Below are 15624 nucleotides of genomic sequence, written 5' to 3'. Positions count from 1 at the left end.
AATTGGCATGAGACAAATTAACAGGAGAAAACCAAATTTAATTGTGTATGAATAAAGGTCCCATAAGAAAAATGAGGCACAAGGATTAGTTAGGGAATTGTGGCTTATAAGCCACTGAAAGAGGAGAATGGGGTAGGAATTTGAGCCTTCAAAGGGGAAAAAGATATTTCACATAGAGATAGAAAAACAAATGTTTGCTATGACATACAGAGACAATGGGACACAATGAGGGCTTTTGTCTCCAAGCCCTGCCAAGTTCCCCCTACTGAAACAGAAGGGAAGGGGGCAGCACACAATTAAAAGAATGATATAACTTTATGTCATGAGGACATGACATAAACTAGAACCAAATAGGTCCAAGATGGTGGATGAGTCAACTTCCAGTAGACCTTGAGCCTCAGCATACATTAATTGTAACACGTCAACAAGCTAAGGGACACACTCACCAGCATCATGATGGTTCTGAGGCTCACCATCAAAGATCAAAAAGTAGGCAGGGGCTCAATTCCTAGAAACCTTTGCCCCTTCCTGAAATAGTTGACATAATCCTCTCACTCATAAGCCTATGAGATAACCAAGCCCATGAAAACTAATCACACCATATTTCAGGCCCTTTTGCCTCCTGAGATGGCCCACACTCTGTGGAGATCGTTTCTCTCTAAATAAATCCATTTCTTACCTATCACTTTGTTTCTCACTGAATTCTTTCTGTTCTGAGGCACAAAAGAACCTGAGCCTCAGTAAGTTCAGACACCAGGTGAGTGATTCTAATGAAAAGACCATGGGTTCAAGTCCCAATCTAAGATGATGATTTTGGCCATTTTGGAAAGTTACTAAATTTTTCAAGTTTTTCCTATGTATAAATTAAATTTTTGTTTTATTTTCTCCTGTTAATTTGTCTAATGTCAATTTAATTCTTAGGCCAACAAAACAGCCTAGAGGCATGGAGGGAAAAATCTTCCTTCTTAACACAAATATGAAGGATAGGTTTGAAGAAATAAAAGCTCAAAATGTAAGGATGAAGGACACACATAAAAGTAAGCTGGGTGATAATAAGCAGAAGAAAAAATAATGGAAATTTCACATAATAAAAACTGGTGATCCTGAAGAAAAAATAGAACAAATTAAACAAAAACAACAACAAAAACGTCTTTTTCAGTTTTTGAATATTCAAATTGAAAGGATTAAAGAATTAAAGATAATTCTAATATTTAATGACCACATCCTGATGGTGGAAGCAGAATGCTGGAAAAATTCTATTCCTGTATTCTTTAGATAATTTAATAAAACACAATAAATGGGGTTGGTGTTCCTATAAAAAGGAAATGAAAATATTGGCAGGACTACAGTTAAACACACTCAGTCTTTTAGGAGGAAATCCAGCCCACTTGCTCTTAAACTGTGATTAAAATTCAGTGGTCTCAACCTCCCCTGAAAGCTGGAATTACTTTGAGAGCTTTAATAAACACTGATGTTTGGGTCCCACACCCACCTCCCAATTCAGGTTTAATTAGCTTGGGGTATGGCTTGGTAATTCTAATGTGGAACCATGTTTAAGACCCTCTTCTCAGCACTATCCCATAGGCTGATAGAAAAAGAGTGGTGAAAGGAGAAGGAAATACACTCCCCCAGGGCACAAGGGGTCAGTGAAACATCAGAGCCAGAAACACGGGAAATGTAAGGTGTAATCCTCAGAAGGCATCTTCAGGATTAGCGAAAGGGCCTCAGGGCCATAGGTGGCATTTGACTAACATGTCACCATGGTTTTTTTTAACTTGAGCACCTGCCAGTTAAGGATGTTAGGACTGAAGGTCCCACAGCATAGACACTGCTAATCTCTTCTGGCAACAGCACAAAGTCTTACATGTTCATATCTCCAATGTCTCCCACCAAACACTGGTTTTCATCAAAGCCCCCAGGGAACACAGACTGCTCCTTTCCCAGGATGATGCTGGCCTTTGCCCCCAACGAGGTTCCCTCCTCCAGATTCCTCACAATGGGCTTCCCATCCACCCAGAGCCCTGTGATCTCAGAGGTAAAGTCCCAGATCATACGGAAGTGCTTTGGTGCAGGAGAACCCTCAGGAGACTTGAAAAAGATGTCAGCTCCACCCATGATACACCGTACCTGCCAGTCTCTCATTATGTTGAAGAAGAGAATCTCATTATGCTGTTTTCTTGTGGTGTAAGGGAAGAGGCTAGAGTTGCAGGTCAGGTCAGTAGAGATGTGCAGGCACACATGAAGGCCTGGAGTGGTTTAAAGTGTGCAGTCAGCGACACGTAGGAATTATCCGACGCTTTGGGGAACACAAAGTCCTTTGTGTGCATATCTGTAGGGTGAAAAGACAGAGAAGGGAAACGTCAACAGTGGAGCTTTGTTAAAAATCAAAATTCAACTGAGTAAATCTAAAGATATAATTGTCATTATTCAGTGATTCATGAACTGGGCAACATCCCATCTAGCAGGTAGAAAGGAATTTCAAAGAGCTATACAAAATTAAAGACTTTTATAGACAGAAGAGAATAGGAAGAGAACTTTTTAGCAAAGAGTGGGTTATTTCAGTGGGCTATTTAGCAAAGACCTATGACGAGGTCACCATCCTATGGGGGAAAATGGCATCTTATTGGGTAGATTACCTCATTAGAGAGGCCAGGTAATTCCAGACTGACAAGGTAAATGTCACATTCCTGGGAGAGGCTGAAATTACAATTAGAATAGTTGTTGCAGTTTGACTTGCTAACATGGGGCTTAACACAGGTGACTCCATTTCCAAACAGCTGTCTCTCTCTCTCTTTTTTTCTTAACAGTTCTGCCCTTTTGATCAGCCTGAGATGTCTCCAGCTGGTATGCAGGACCAGAAGTCAAATGGAGCCTTCTGTGACTACGAGATGTGTACCTAAGGTTCAAGTCCCTGGATTTTGGCTGCCATTCGGGTAGGGAGAAGGATCATGAGTCCCTTCCGAAGAGATTCAAGGGCAATCTTTTTTCTCAGTCATTCCAAATCATAATGGGAGAAAATGGAAACATTTCTTTGGAGATTTATAACCAAATTCATTAGGAAAATAGAAGAATTCAGGACCCAGTCCAACTTGTATATATATAACAAAATCTCAAAGATAATCAACAGGATTAGAACTTAATATCTACAGATGTGCACACATAACTTTTTTTTCTATAATCATTCCTATTTTTATTTTATAATCATTTTATAATCACCCCCATTTTTAAAAATCAAAGATAACCACCGTGCAACTAATTTATTTGCACTAAATTTGGCCTTTGTTGTTGTTTTTGTTGTTCAGTCACTAAGTCATGTCCAACTTTCTGAGACCCCATGGATTGCAGCACACCAGGCTTCCCTATCCATCACTATCTCCTGGAGTTTGCTCAAATACATGTCCATTGAGTCAGTGATGCCATCTAACCATCACATCGTTTCTCCCCTGCTTCTCCTCCTGTCCTCAGTCTTTCCTGATTATTTACATAAAGGCAGCAAGATAGTGATTGACCATGCAACTCTTTTGAAGACTGCTCTGTTGAAACCTTGTAAGTAAAATACCAGGCCATTTTCCCAAGGGACTTTATTGACTCCAGAGAGTAAACCTTAATTCCTTAAAACTGATGGTCATCTAAATAGCAAAAGCAATCTTGAGAAAGAACAGTGGAGCTGGAGGAATCAACCTCCCTGCCTTCAGACTATACTACAAAGCTACAGCCATCAAGACAGTATGGTAGTGGCACAAAAATAGAAATATAGATCAATGGGACAAGATAGAAAGTCCAGAGATACATTCATGCACCTATAGGCACCTTAGCTTTGACAAAGGAGGCAAAAATATACAATGGAGAAAAGACAGTCTCTTCAATAAGTGGTGCTGGGAAAACTGGTCAGCTATGTATAAAATAATGAAATTAGAACACTGCCTATCTCTATACATAAAAACTAATCTCAAAATGGATTAAAGACTTAAATGTAATGCCAGAAACTATAAAACTATTAGAGGAAAACATAGACAGAACACTCTTTGACATAAATCACAGCAAGATCTCCTACTATCCACCTCCTAGAAAATCCCATGCGCAGAGGAGCCTGGTAGGCTGCAGTCCACGGGGTAGCTAGGAGTCGGACACTACTGGGCGACTTCACTTTCACTTTTCACTTTCATGCATTGAAGGAAATGGCAACCCACTCCAGTATTCTTGCCTGGAGAATCCCAGGGACAGAGGAGCCTAGTGGGCTGCCATCTATGGGATCGCACAGAGTCGGACACGACTGAAGTGACTTAGCAGCAGCAGCAGAGTAATGGAAATAAAAATAAACAAATGGGACCTAACTTAACCCCAAAACTTGCACAATGAAGGAAACTATAAGAAAAGTGAAAAGACAAATTTTAGAGTGGGAGAAAATAACAGCAAAGGAAACAACTGACAAAGGATTAACCTTCAAAATATACAAGCAGCTCATGGAGCTCAATACCAGAAAAACAAACAACCCTGTCAAAAAGTGGGAAGATGACCTAAACAGACATTTCTCCAAAGAAGACATACAGATGGCTAATATACACATGAAAAGATATTCAACATCACTCATTATTAGTGATATGCAAATCAAAACTACAATGAGGTATCATCTCACACTGGTCAGAATGCCCATCATCAAAAAGTCTACAAACAATAAACGCTGGAGAGGATGTGGAGTAAAAGGAACCCTGTTGTGCCATTAGTGGGAATGCAAATTGATACAGCCACTATAGAGAACACTATGGAGATTCCTTAAAAAACTAGGAATAAAACTACCATATGACCCCAAACTCCCACTACTGGGCAGATAGCCTGCAGACACCATAATTGAAAAAGACACATGTACCCCAATGTTCATTGCAATACTGTTTATAATAGCTAAGACATGGAAGCAACCTATATGTCCATCAACAGATGACTGGATAAAGAAGTTACGGTGCGTATATACAATGGATTATTACTCAGCTATAAAAGGATGCATTTGAGTCCGTTCTAATGAGGGAGATGAGTCTGGAGCCTATTATACAGAGTGAAGTAAGTCAGAAAGAGAAAGATAAATATATTAACACATATTTATGGAATCTAGAAAGATAATACTGATGATCCTGCTTGCAGGGCAGCAAAGGAAACACAGACATAAAGAACAGAATTTTGGACACAGTGGGAAAGCAAAGGGTGGGGTGATTTGAGAGAGTAGCATTGAAACATATACATTACTATATGTAAAATAGATATCCAGTGGGAATTTGCTATATGACGCAGGGAACCCAACGCTGGTGCTTTGTGACAACCTAGAGGGGTGGGATGGGGAGGGAGGTTTAAGAAGGAGGGGACATATGTGTAGTTACAACTGATTCATGTTGATGTATGGCAGAAACTATCACATCATTGTGAATTAATTATCCTCTAATTAAAAACAAAAATTTAAAAGGAATGGTCATATCCGAGTCTATGCACATCTCCCTCAAATATGACATTTCAGCTAAAACCTTGGTAATATAACCCGTATTTGTAATTGTGTACTGATAGAAGGAGAACAGATTCTTACTGAATTTATGTAAATGACTAACCCTAATGCCATGAAAATTCAAGAGTTTTGGGGAGGGATCAGGTAGAGACAAAAAGTAAATGTTTCATCTTTGTTTACAAAGGTATACTTTGCCAAATTGCTTTAAGTCATAGACAGCTTAAGAAAAAAGATTTTCTGAAATTTGGAAAGAAAAATATTAAGGAACCAGCAATATTTCAAACAAAAAAATTATAATCTTCCTCCTTAATTCATTCAGTTCAGTTCAGTCACTCAGCCATGTCCAATTCTTTGCAACCCCAAGAATTGCAACACGCCAGGCCTCCCTGTCCATCAGCAACTCCCAGAGTTCACTCAGATTCACATTCATCGAGTCAGTGATGCCATCCAGCCATCTCATCCTCTGTCATCCCCTTCTCCTCCTGCCTAAATCCCTCCCAGCATCAGGATCTTTTCCAATGAGTTAACTCTTCGCATGAGGTGACCAAAGTATTGGAGTTTCAGCCTCAGCATCATTCCTTCCAAAGAACACCCAGGACTGATCTCCTTTGGAATGGATTGGTTGGATCTCCTTGCAGTCCAAGGGACTCTCAAGAGTCTTCTCCAACACCACAGTTCAAAAGCATCAATTCTTCGGCATTCAGCGTTCTTCACAGTCCAACTCTCACATCCATATATGACTACTGGAAAAACCATAGCCTTGACTAGACGGACCTTTGTTGGCAAAGTAATGCCTCTGCTTTTTAATATGCTATCTAGGTCGGAGAAGGCAATGGCACTGTACTTCAGTACTCTTGCCTGGAAAATCCCATGGACGGAGGAGCCTCATAGGCTGCAGTCCATGGGGTCGCTACGAGTCGCACACGACTGAGCGACTTCACTTTTACTTCTCACTTTCATGCATTGGAGAAGGAAATGGCAACCCACTCCAGTGTTCTTGCCTGGAGAATCCCAGGACGGGGGAGCCTGGTGGGCTGCCGTCTCTGGGGTCACACAGAGTCAGACACAACTGAAGTGACTTAGCAGCAGCAGCACGTTGGTCATAACTTTCCTTCCAAGGAGTAAACGTCTTTTAATTTCATGGCTGCAGTCACCATCTGCGGTGATTTTGGAGCCCCACAAAATAAAGTCTGACACTGTTTCCACTGTTTCCCCATCTATTTCCCATGAATTCATTCAGTCCTATATAATTAATATTTGTTTGCTCAAATCCAGCTTTTCCATTAGTTCTGTAAAATTTTACTGAATTCAGTTTTATGATCTTAAAGCTAACAGAAACCTGTACTTGTCAAAGCCCTTTCCACTAATCTTCTTGAAGATGAAGCACATTTGAGGAAACACTTTTGCAAAAGCATCTGAGTAAAACAATAACTGTCTGTAAATGGCAAAAAACTTTAAAATGCCCATCATTAAAAATCTGTTGAGAGCTCATTTTAATGGCATCGACAAGGAAATTTGCATATTTCTATGACATAGAATGTTTTAAGATAACTGGAGTTAACTGATAATCATACCAGGATATGTCAGATTTCTAGGAATTTATCACAATTTTACAAAATTTATAACTTATACAAATACAGCATAAAGAAGGCTTAGTACTACTTCTTATTTGACAATGCTTCCAATATGATTTAATATATCAAATAAACCAAATTGTTTAACATTTCCTTTTATACAAAGAGAGAACAAGTGTTTTAAAATTTTGCAGGGGACCTGTAATATCCCAAAGTTAGTTTGAGGTCAAAATGACTTCATTTAGAATTTGACCTGGGGGAAGTTTGTCAAAGAAATCAAAAGATTTTAAAGTCCTTGGTCAAGCAGGATCATAGATCACTGTGAAAAAATACTGTTATCCATTTAACAATAATAGCAATTAAAGACTTCAAAGGCAAATGCAGGAAGTTAAGTAATGGTAAAGAAAAACGTAGCTCTTTTACTAAAGAAGACTCGCTTTCTTAACTAATCAAAAGACCCGATAAAGATAGCACAGGAAATTATTCTGATAAGGCACAAAATCGTTCTTTTCTAAGCAAATTACTTAAAAGGTCAGAAAAGAAAACTTTTACAATCGCTTATCAAGAGCGGAACAACAGTTCAATAAAACCTTATTGTTTTCACAGAGGGGAAAAGCACATTCTAACTTTATAACTGCTTCCTTTTGATATTAAAATTTATTCACTAGAATTCATTTCCACCTTAGCCAGTCTTCAGTTCAGTTCAGTCCCTCAGTCGCGTCCGACTCTTTGCGACCCCATGAATCAAATCATGCCAGGCCTCCCTGTCTATCATAACTCCCGGAGTTCATTCAGACTCACATCCATCGAGTCAGTGATGCCATCCAGCCATCTCATCCTCTGTCGTCCCCTTCTCCTCCTGCCCCCAATCCCTCCCAGCATCACAGTCTTTTCCAATGAGTCAACTCTTCACATGAGGTGGCCAAAGTACTGGAGTTTCAGCTTTAGCATCATTCCTTCCAAAGAAATCCCAGGGCTGATCTCCTTCAGAATGGACTGGTTGATCTCCTTGCAGTCCAAGGGACTCTCAAGAGTCTTCTCCAACACCACAGTTCAAAAGCATCAATTCTTTGGTGCTCAGCCTTCTTCACAGTCCAACTCTCACATCCATATGTGACCACTGGAAAAACCATAGGCTTGACTAGATGGACCTTAGTCAGCAAAGTAATGTCTCTGCTTTTGAATATGCTATCTAGGTTGGTCATAATTTTTCTTCCAAGGAGTAAGCATCTTTTAATTTCATGGCTGCAATCACCATCTGCAGTGGTTTTGGAGCCCCCCAAAAATAAAGTATGACACTGTTTCCACTGTTTCCCCATCTATTTCCCATGAAGTGATGGGACCTGATGCCATGATCTTCGTTTTCTGAATGTTGAGCTTTAGGCCAACTTTTTCACTCTCCCCTTTTACTTTCATCAAGAGGCTTTTTAGTTTCTCTTCACTTTCTGCCGTAAGGGTGGTGTCATCTGTATATCTGAGGTTATTGATATTTCTCCTGGCAATCTTGATTCCAGCTTGTGTTTCTTCCAGTCCAGCGTTTCTCATGATGTACTCTGCATAGAAGTTAAATAAGCAGGGTGACAATAGACAGCCTTGACGTACTCCTTTTCCTATTTGAAACCAGTCTGTTGTTCCATGTCCACTTCTAACTGTTGCTTCCTGACCTGCATACAGATTTCTCAAGAGGCAGGTTAGATGGTCTGGTATGCCCATCTCTTGAAGAATTTTCCACAGTTTATTGTGATCCACACAGTCAAAGACTTTGGCATAGTCGATAAAGCAGAAGTAGATGTTTTTCTGGAACTCTCTTGCTTTTTCCATGATCCAGTGGATGTTGGCAATTTGATCTCTGGTTTCTCTGCCTTTTCTAAAACCAGCTTGAACATCAGGGAGTTCATGGTTCACATATTGCTGAAGCCTGACTTGGAGAATTTTGAGCATTACTTTGCTAGCATGTGAGATGAGTGCAATTGTGCCGTAGTTGGAGCATTCTTTGGCATTGCCTTTCTTTGGGATTGGAATGAAAACTGCCCTTTTCCAGTCCTGTGGCCACTGCTGAGTTTTCCAAACTTGCTGGCATATTGAGTGCAGCACTTTCACAGCATCATCTTTCAGGATTTGAAATAGCTCAACTGGAATTCCATCACCTCCACTAGCTTTGTTCATAGTGATGCTTTCTAAGGCCCACTTGACTTCACATTCCAGGATGTCTGGCTCTAGATGAGTGATCACACCATCGTGATTATCTGGGTCGTGAAGATCTTTTTTGTACAGTTTTTCTGTGTATTCTTGCCACCTCTTCTTAATATCTTCTGCTTCTGTTAGCCAGTCTTAACCATGCATAAAAACCCTTACCAGATTCCTTTTCCACAAACTTATATAACTTTCTTCTTTATTCATTTTTATTTTTCTTAAGATTTATTTGCTTATTTATTTGGCTGCACCAGGTCTTAGTTGTAGATTTCAGACCTTCAATCTTCACTGTAGCTGTGGGATCTAGTTCCCTGACCAGCGATTAAACCTGGGCCACCTGTATTGGGAGGGCAGAGGCACTCTGACAGCTTTTAACTGCCTGAGCATAGCTTTTAACTGCCTGAGCCATGTTAACCAATTATATGGGGGGGGGGGGGGGTGCCTTTTACTTTTATGATTCTCATTAGCAATAGCCTTTACTTTACTAGACCCAGTACAGCTTAAGCCGAACTCAGTACAATCTGAAACCCAGTCTAGTTTTTCAGCGGGACCTAGTCCTGCTCCAGCTGTTCACCTGATGTGGGATTTGTGGAGGGGATAAAGAACTGAACCAGCAGGTCCCCACCTATCAATTGCAGACTGAGGTTCCACCCAATGGAGAACTTCAGACTAAGTTATCGTTCATTCCCAACACGGAATCTGAGGACAGAAACAAGGGCTGAGGTTTCAAATCAAATAGGGAACTGACTAGCAAGCCAATTAGACCAGGAGCTTGATGCAAATGGAGCAGAGCTCAGAACATAGAGCAACTTGCCCAGAGCCCCACTGAAGATGACCGAACCAAAAAACCTCTGAGGAGACCACACCCATGTCTCTTGTTTTGAAAACTCTTGAAAGAAAACTTTGAAGTCTGTCACTGCCTCCAAATCTGCTAAATTAACTGAGTAAATGGAAAGATCTAATTGGCTTTAATTCAATGATTCATGAAGCAGGCAACCTCCCATATAGCAGAAAGGAATTTTGAAGAGCTTATCCAAATAAAAGCCTTTTATAGGAATAAAGCAGTAAGAACCAGAAGCTTCTAGCAAAGGGCGGATTATTTCAGGCAAGGTCACCTTCCTATGGGGGAAGGAAAGGGTTTTGTTGGGTGGGTTACCTCATTAATCCTGATCCTGTAATTTCAGATTGACTGGTGAAAGGTCACATTTTGGGGAGAGACTGAAGCTGCAGTTAGGTTAGGTATTAGGTCTTGGTTTGCTGACTTGGGAGTTAACACAACTGACTTCATCTTGGGCCTGTTGTCTCTTTTCTATCTTTGTTAGGCCACAAAGATGCATTCTTTTACTATGTACAAGAGATTGGACTTAAAAACTGCAGACTGCCCTCTTTGCTCCCCAGTGCTGGCTATTTTCCGTAATTTGGCTTTGCACAGACTGCCCTGATACAAAAGCCCAGCTACCACCTGAAGCAGCACCTACCTACCTGAGAAAAAGCACTAAAGAGGCTAATGATGACCAGGAAACATGGTGACAACTTCTCCATGTTCCTTCCTGCAGTCACCGTGCCCAGAATCTAGGTTATCCTCCTAGAAAGAGCAGTATCAGTTGGGCTGTCTGGGGCTTGGGTGTCTGAGATCCCGCTGACTCAGGACTGCCCCCTTTGACTGTATATGTGCAATAGTCAGATTGTCTTAGCGGATGGGTAAATGATTTCCCAAAACTGCCCCTTAGAACCATAAATCAAAGCTCTAAGAGCAAAAATACCAATACAAATCACAAAACGGGAGACCAACATGGGTTATTTATTAGTGACTCCATGTTGCCTACTGGAACTCCAATAGCTCTGCATTGCAGTGTTTCGTGAATTAAAACAGTCACATCTTGTGAATCTATTCTGGAGAAATGTTGTTGAAAATTTGGGGATGGAGGAGATATTTTACTCACAAAGGCCACCATAACACCACTTAGGATCATGAAAAATTAGAAAACTAAAGCATGTTTAAGAAAACTGTACACATCTACAATCACTAAATAGAATGAATAATTGTTTAAAGTATTGGTTGTGAAGTTTATCTGCTACTAGTAAGTTGCTTCAGTCGCGTCCGACTCTGTGCGACCCCATAGATGGCAGCCCACCAGGCTCCGCCATCCCTGGGATTCTCCAAGCAAGAACACTGGAGTGGGTTGCCATTTCCTTCTCCAATGCATGAAAGTGAAAAGTGAAAGTGAAGCCACTGAGTCACGTCCAACTCTCAGCGACCCCATGGACTGCAGCCTACCAGGCTCCTCCATCCATGGGATTTTCCAGGCAAGAGTACTGGAGTGGGGTGCCATTGCCTTCTCCGAAGTTTATCCTACAACATGCAAAAAAATGTTTATAATAGTATAATATGAGAAAAATAACATAAATCTGTTTATATACAATTTTTTAAATGAAGTAACTAGTTCAGAAAAAAATCTAATAGGAATAACCTCCCCCCCCCCAAAAAAAATGAGTCCTTATCATGGTAATGAAATTATGAAGAATACTTTTCTTTCATTAACATTTTCATAATATAGTTATATTGCTTATAAAATAAAGTGTGTGTGTGTGTGCATGTGTGTATTTGTGTAATTAAGAAGCAAGGAAAGAGAGAACAGAATAAAAATAAGTAGCCTGTGAAGCTTCAAAAGCTACAGTTTCATTTTATGAATAAGACACCCAGCTTGTGGCTATTTGACTTTAATCCCAAAACACAATTTCATGTAAAAAGAATCTTAAGTGTATTCATCATGAGTTTTCCCATTGCTACTCAATGAGAATGGCAAACCACTTCAGTATTCTTCCCTTGAGAACCCCATGAAGAGTATGAAAAGCCAAAAAGATATGACACTGCAAGATGAACTCCCCAGGTCAGTAGGTGCCCAATATGCTACTGGAGAAAAGTGAAGAAATAACTCTAGAACGAATGAAGAGATGGAGCCAAAGTGAAAACAAAGCCCAGTTGTGGATGTGACTGGTGATGGAAGTAAAGTCCAATGCTGTAAAGAGCAATATTGCATAGGAACCTGGAATGTTATGTCCATGATCAAGGTAAATTAGAAGTGGGCAGTCATGAGATGGCAAGAGTGAACATTGACATTTTAGAAATCAGTGAACTAAAATGGACTTGAATGGGCGAATTTGATTCAGATGACCATTATATCTACTACTGCGGGCAAGAATTCTTTAGAAGAAATGGAATAGCCATCATAGTTAACAAAAGAATCCAAAATGCAGTACTTGGGTGCAGTCTCAAAAATGACAGAATGATCTCTGTTCATTTCCAAATCATTCAATATCACAGTAATCCAAGTCTATGTCCCACCAATAACGCTGAAGAAGCTGAAATTGAATGGTTCTATGAAGACCTACAAGACCTTCTAGAACTAACACCCAAAAAAGATGACTTTTTCATAAGGGACTGGAATGCAAAAGTAGGAAGTCAAGAGATACCTGAAGTAACAGCAAATTTGGCCTTGGAGTACAGAATGAAGCAGGGCAAAGTTAATAGAGTTTTGCCAAGAGAATGTGCTGGTCATAGCAAACACCCTCTTCCAACAAAACCAGAGAATACTCTAGACATGGACATCACCAAATGGTCAATACCAAAATCAAATTGATTATATTCTTTGCAGCCAAAGATGGAGAAACTCTATACAGTCAGCAAAAACAAGACAAGGAGCTGACTGTGGCTCAGATCATGAACTCCTTATTGCCAAATTCAGACTTAAATTGAAGAAAGTAGGGAAAACTATTAGACCATTCACATATGGCCTAAATCAAACCCTTTATGATTATACAGTGGAAGTGACAAATAGATTTAAGGGATTAGATTTGATAGACAGAGTGCCTGAAGAACTATGGATGGAGGGTCATGACGTTGTACAGGAGGGATGATCAAAATCATCCCTAAGAAAAAGAAATGGAAATAGGCAAAATGGTTGTCTGAGGAAGCCTTACAAATAGCTGAGAAAAGAAGACAAGTGAAAGGCCAAGGAAAAAAGGAAAGATATACCCATTTGAATGCAGAGTTCCAAAGAATAGCAAGGGGAGATAAGAAAGCCTTCCTCAGTGGTCAATGCAAAGAAATAGAGGAAAACAAGAGAACAGAAAAGACTAGCGATCTCTTCAAGAAAATCAGAGATACCAAGGGAACGTTTCATGCAAAGATGGGCTCAATAAAGGAAACAGTACGGACCTAACAGTAGCAGAAGATATTAAGAAGAGATGGCAAGAATACATAGAAGAACTACACAAAAAAGATAGACATGACCCAGGTAACCACGATGGTGTGATCACTCACCTAAAACCAGACATCCTGGAATGTGAAATCAAGTGGGCCTTAGCAAGTAGCACTATGAACAAAGCTAGGGGAGGTGATGGAATTCCAGTTGAGCTATTTCAAATCCTGAAAGATGATGCTGTGAAAGTGCTGCACTCAGTATGCCAGCTAATTTAAAAAACTCAGCAGTGGCCACATTTTCATTCCAATCCCAAAGAAGGGCAATGCCAAAGAATGTTCAAACTACCGCACAACTGCACTCATCTCACACGATAGCAAAGTAATGCTCAAAATTCTCCAAGGCAGGCTTCAACAGTATGTGAACTGTGAAATTCCATATGTTCAACCTGGATTTAGAGAAAGCAGAGGAACCAGAGATCAAATTGCCAACAACCATTGGATCATCGAAAAAGCAAGGGAGTCCAGAAAAACATCTACTTCTGCTTTATTGACTATGCCAAAGCCCTTCACTGTGTGGATCAGAACAAACTATGGAAAATTCTTCAAGAGATGAGACTACCAGGCTACCTTACCTGTCTCTTGAGAAATCTGTATGCAGGTCAGGAAGCAACAGTTAGAAGTGGACATGAAACAACAGACTGGTTCCAAATTTGGAAAGGAGTATATCAAGGCTATACACTGACACCCTGCTTATTTCACTTATATGCAGAGTACATCATGCAAAATGCCAAGCTTGATGAAGCACAAGGTGAAATTAAGATTGCCAGGAGCAAGATCAATAACCTCAGATATGCAGATGACACCACCCTTATGGCAAAAAGTGAAGAAGAACCAAAAAGCCTCTTGATGAAAGTAAAAGAGGAGAGTGAAAAAGTTGGCTTAAAGCTCAATATTCAGAAAACGAAAATCATGGCATCTTGTCCCATCACTTCACGGCAAACAGATGGGGAAACGATGGAAACAGTGACAAACTATTTACTGGACTCCAAAATCACTGCAGATGGTGACTGCAGCCATAAAATTCTCCTTCGAAGAAAAGCTGTGATGAACCTAGACAGCATATTAAAAAGCAGAGACATTACTTTGCCGACAAAGGTCCATCTAGCCAAAGGTATGGTTTTTCCAGTAGTCATGGATGGATGTGAGAGTTGAACTATAAAGAAAGATGAGCCCCCAAGAATTGATGCTTTTGAATTGTGGTGTTGGAGAAGACTCTTAAGAATCCCTTGACCTGCAAGGAGATCCAACCAATCCATCCTAAAGGAAATAAGTCCTGAATATTCAATGGAAGGACTGATGCTGAAGCTGAAGCTCCAATACTTTGGCCACCTGATGCAAAGAACTGACTCACTGGCAAAAACCCTGATGCTGGGAAAGATTGAAGGCAGGAGGAGAAGGAGACAACAGAGGATGAGATGGTTGGATGGCATCACCAACCCGATGGACATGAGTTTGAGCAAGCTCTAGGAGTTGGTGAGTCACAGGGAAGCCTGGCATGCTGCAGTCAGAGCTTTGCAAAGAGTCGGAGTGACTGAGCGACTGAACTAAACTGAAGTCAATGAGAAATCAATATTAGACATTATTTCTTTCTTATTTGACTGGAAGAAGTGACATGTGGATAGCATATTCTAAACTCCCAACAGAAAAAAACTATTACAAATGACAGTACATTTCTGGAAAGGTTTCTCTTCTAATGATGTATTAGTTAAAAATTCCTTTTAATTACCCTTTCTCAAACTCCGCATCTTATTTTTAAAATGTAAAACTTACTTAAAGTAATTGCTTCAAAAGCTTCTCTCTTATTCCAAACATTTGTCCAATTAAAGAAATATACATACTTTGAACAGAAATTATAGGTAAAACATTAAGACAAAGAAGGAAAGTGTTTTCCAAGTACCTGAACTGCCTTCTCACTAGCATTGGTTTTCCCAGGTTAAGTCAAAAGAAGACAGCTGCAAGTATGATGGCAGGACTCTGGAAATGTTATTGATTTCAAGGAGCTCACCAGATTATCAGATCTGTGTTTATAACGGATATTCTGAACAAGGCTTAAAATTGAAAAAGAGAGAGAGAGATAGAGGGACATAAAAATAGGGAGAGTGAGA

The 15624-nt window shown here is 40.1% G+C and overlaps 1 pseudogene; it reads right to left on the bottom strand.

Annotated features, from left to right (window-relative positions):
* Positions 1-1577: 1577 nt before the first annotated feature.
* On the bottom strand, positions 1578-10797 carry LOC120855603 (annotated as a pseudogene).
* Between the last annotated feature and the right edge of the window lie 4827 nt (positions 10798-15624).

Source organism: Oryx dammah, unplaced genomic scaffold (genome assembly GCF_014754425.2).
Source record: "Oryx dammah isolate SB20612 unplaced genomic scaffold, SCBI_Odam_1.1 HiC_scaffold_28, whole genome shotgun sequence".
Lineage (NCBI taxonomy): Eukaryota > Metazoa > Chordata > Mammalia > Artiodactyla > Bovidae > Oryx > Oryx dammah.
Note: the sequence above shows the minus strand (reverse complement) of the source record. Positions and strands in the feature narration are given on the sequence as shown.